General features: G+C 43.6%; 1 non-coding gene across 1 annotated transcript; it reads left to right on the plus strand.

The window, feature by feature from the left end:
• The first annotated feature begins 1010 nt into the window (after window positions 1-1010).
• trnad-guc (transfer RNA aspartic acid (anticodon GUC)) lies at window positions 1011-1082 on the plus strand. Its single transcript has one exon. It is a non-coding gene; the product is annotated as a tRNA-Asp (tRNA).
• Window positions 1083-4361: the final 3279 nt, after the last annotated feature.

Consider the following 4361-nt stretch of genomic DNA (forward strand, 5'->3'; position numbering starts at 1 on the left):
AGTCCAAATAACTATTTAAACAAAAGAAAAATATGTAAGAAATGTTTACAATTTAAATAAAATATAACACAATGTGGAGTGTGATTGCTGAGTGCAACTTGCTTTGAGCTAATTTTGTGGGTAGTAGTGCTATCCTGTCCAAAGATGTGCAGGTCAGGTGGATTGGCCATGCTAAATTGCCCCTTAGTGTCCCAACCAGTGTCGGTTGGGGGATTAGTGATGTAAATACGTGGGGTTAAGGGGATAGGAGGTGGAATTTTCCCATCTTGCCAGCCACGGGAATCATTGAAAGCGGGGATGGACTATGCAAAGGTCCGTTGACCTTGGGCGGGAATTTCCGATCTTGGGGTGAGCGCAGCCGGAAAATCCCATGGCCAGAAAATCCCGTCCCCAGTCTTGCTTTATCAGAGAGAGTCGGTGCAGACTCAATGGGCCAAATGGCCTGCTTCTGCACTGTAGGGATTCTATGATTCTATGATTTCAGGACAATGTTTTTCAAAGTGGAGATCGTGACCTGCAGGTGGGTTGCGGGATGTGGAAAAATGGGTCACCAAAAATGGTCCCAGAAGATCTACTGACCTTTTCTTTTTCCGTTTTCTCTCTAGGTAAGTTCTCGCTGCAGTTCAATCCCTGTATTTGATTGTTTGAACCTGGGTGTGGACTCAGAGTAAAGCTGTAGAAAGAGCTGGATGCTAGTGCTGAAACATGGAGTAGACATTTCAAAGCACTGTCAATAAAATCGACACTAATTCCCTTCCCTGGTTTCAGGGGATGGCCACTGGGTAAAACTGGGATGCCAGTAAAAAATATTTGTAGAACATTGCTTTAGAATGTATTAACATCTATTGGATAATTGGAACCTCAGTGCGGGGGAAACCCCAATTGTAGGCTTCAGTCGGGGGGACCAACATCACGTCATGGTACAGTAACACATCTCATCACAGCTCAGTTATTGGTCTGAAAGTGTCTGCAACAAGTGTACAATGCATACGTTAGTTCAAAGCATCACTTCCTCGTTAGTATAGTGGTTAGTATCCCCGCCTGTCATGCGGGAGACCAGGGTTCAATTCCCCGACGGGGAGTTCATCGCAATTTAGGGGTGGCATGGTGGCACAGCGGTTAACTCTGCTTCCCTCACAGCAACACACTGACTTGAAATGGAATTTGTTGGTGGGGGCGAGGCTGTAAATGTAGCACCCCGTTCAAAAGTCCATTGACTTCAGCAGGATTGGGAAATCCCACAGGCGGTGGGATCATTAAATTCCACTGTCTGTTTCCATTTGGGAAAAGGCAGTAAATTTGGCACCTCTCATCGTTTGGGAGATGGAAGTAGATTCCCTGAGAATTATTCAGACTATCATCAAATGTGACTGGATGCTCAATGAAGCACTTGCACGAGACCAGCCTTGGTTACAAAAGATGTCCGTTAACTTTTGCATCTTTTAGAGTGTAAAGCGTGCTGGATGGTCTGTTGTACATAGAATCATAGAATCTCTACAGTGCAGAAGGAGGCCATTCAGCCCATCGAGCCTGCACCGACAACAATCCCACCCAGGCCCTATCCTCGTAACCCCACATATTTACCCTGACACTAAGGGGCAATTTATCATGGTCAATCAACCTAACCCGCACATCTTTGGACTGTGGGAGGAAACTGGAGCACCCGGAGGAAACCCACGCAAACAGGGGGAGAATGTGCAAACTCCACACAGACAGTCACCCGAGGCCGGAATTGAACCCAGGTCCCTGGCACTGTGCGGCAGCAGTGCTAACCACTGTGCCACTGTGCCATGCAAGAATGCGAAGGGCCGAAAGGCCTACTCCTGCTCATAATTCGTACGTATGTTCGAATGCAGGGAGATATTGATAATAGAATGGGCAAAGTGGAAATTTGAGGTGGTGGAGTTTGATTAAAAAAGGGGTAACAAGTATACTTTGAATTGGAAAAAGTTGAGCGATGTGGAAGAGCTAAGAGATTTGGTGGTTCAGGTTCACAAGATGTTAAACAGAGGCAAGAGTGCTGAGCGATGGCTGACACTTTACAACACAACAGAGAACATCGGGGAAGTGGCTCAACTGTCGCTCTAACCAGTGGTGAAAAAGAAACTTGAAATAGTTTCTATGTCTTCAGGTTTAGCACACTCTTCCTTGGCCTATGTTAAAATGTAATCGGCATTTCAACAACAGTGGGTTGTAAGAATGCTTGTGTGCATGTGCGGACCATTGCTTTCACCAGACACTCTAAAGTGGCAAGGTGCCAGCAATATGACTCAGGTCTGTTGGCCCCTTGTCCCCTTAATTACTTTGTATTACATCAAGCCGTTTATCAGCGCCTGTACATAGCATGTGAAATTCTCCATTAATATTCTCAGGATGGTAATAAAATGAAAATAGAAATTACTTCGGTAACTTATCGAAGGCCATGCAAACTTGGGCTGGTAGTCAATAAATGTTGCAAATGGTTTATCTTAGCGCTTTACAGAATCTGGCTATTCTGGCAGGTAAACAAAAGCCGTTGAGGGCGAATTTTACCATCCCACGAAAATCGGAGCGGGCGAGGGGCGGACCACGGAAAGGTCTGTGGACCTCGGGCGGGATTTTCTGGTTTCGGGGTGAGCGAGGATGGAAAATCCCGCCCTTCTTTACTAGTCGCTATACTTTTTTTATCTGGAGAAAGAAAACATTAACATTAAATGATGTGGTAAAAATACTGGAATGGAACTGTTGTGATACGTGTGATATCCGCAGTTGACACACTTAATTTATATAATTTTGTATTCGGTCAATAAAGTCTAGATTCTCAACAGCTTCCACAGTAACAAATACCATTAACTTATTAGGTCAGTAATGCATGCACTCTGTATCTTAAGTGGCAACATTACACCATCCATCCCTAAAATTGCCACTTTTCTGAAGTGTATATAATGATAATAATGGATCTTCTAACAATACGCAAGGTCACTTTGCACAGATGGACACAGCATCATGATTTTGACCTGAGTGAGGAAGTAAAGCATCATTGGGTCTACTTGTGCTGTATTGAGATTATTTAAACTCTAATTTGCGAGTCATTACAATGTGATCCATATTGGAATTTTAATCCGCGTTGAACTCCAGAGGAAATGGTGCTTCACACTGAGTGGATCTTGATGTGTAGCTCGATTAGATAATTTAAGAATGTTACCAGATGGTCATCGGGCTAAAGCTGAGGTAATGGGCTGACAAGCCCAGTGACTTTTTGACAATAAGAATTTTATGTGTAACAGAATTAGTTCAGACTTCTGCAGCACAGACCGGCCGACCGAATGTTAACCCTTTCACTGAAACCAAGCTCCTCATTGTCGCATTTTTCTACAGCATAACCTTTGATAATGTTTCACCAATGAAAGCAACCCTCTCTATAGTATGATTAACACAATCATTGCTGTAGTGATCTAAGACATTAGAGGTTCCAGTCACAAAGATTATAGTGAAAATTCTAACCCCCAAAAAAGCAGGAAAATTATTTTGTTCAGTTTTAAAAATGAAATGGGAAAGAACCATTTGGCCCATCAAATCTTCTCTGCATTTGTCCATACACAATATACTCCTCATGGATGCTACACCACCCACTTACTCTCCTGAAATTCTGTATAGATATTTGATTTGATTTGATTTATTATTGTCACATGTATTAGTATACAGTGAAAAGTATTGTTTCTTGTGCGCTATACAGACAAAGCATACCGTTCATAGAGAAAGAAAGGAGAGGGTGCAGAATGTAGTGATACAGTCATAGCTAGGGTGTAAAGAAAGATCAATTTAATATGAGGTAGGTCCATTCAAAAGTCTATCCTGATCTCCAAAGTATAATCAAGGAAAACATTATAATACTCGTCCTTTCCCCTCCATATTCAATCCTGACCTACCCCCTCATGAGAGCACATCAATTTCCGTGCCCCCACCCTTCCCAAACAGGTTAAGTATCAACCTACAAAATCCTTCCAGCACACACATCTTAATTTGGGCTAGGATGGGCTTCCTGTCTGAAGCCCTGTCTGCCCTGTTGTAAAATTGTGCCCAGGCTAGGGCGAATGGGATGCTGTGGAGGGAATGTAACACGTCATGGGGTGGGTGGCGGTGGGGGGGGGGGGGCAGGGTTGTGTAAAATATGAGCCCTTGAAACAACTGGATTGTAGTTAAAATCACATCAGATTCACTGGAGTCCTTTAGGGAAGGAATTCTTACCCGGTCTGGCCTTTACACAACTGCAGACTCACAGCCCTGTGGTTGACTCAACGGAAAAGGCCTCTCAAGAAATCAGCTGACCATCATCTTTACAAGAACAATTATGGAAGGACAATGAATACCAGCCTTGCCAA

Source organism: Mustelus asterias, chromosome 24, assembly GCF_964213995.1.
Source record: "Mustelus asterias chromosome 24, sMusAst1.hap1.1, whole genome shotgun sequence".
NCBI classification, from domain to species: Eukaryota; Metazoa; Chordata; class Chondrichthyes; order Carcharhiniformes; family Triakidae; genus Mustelus; species Mustelus asterias.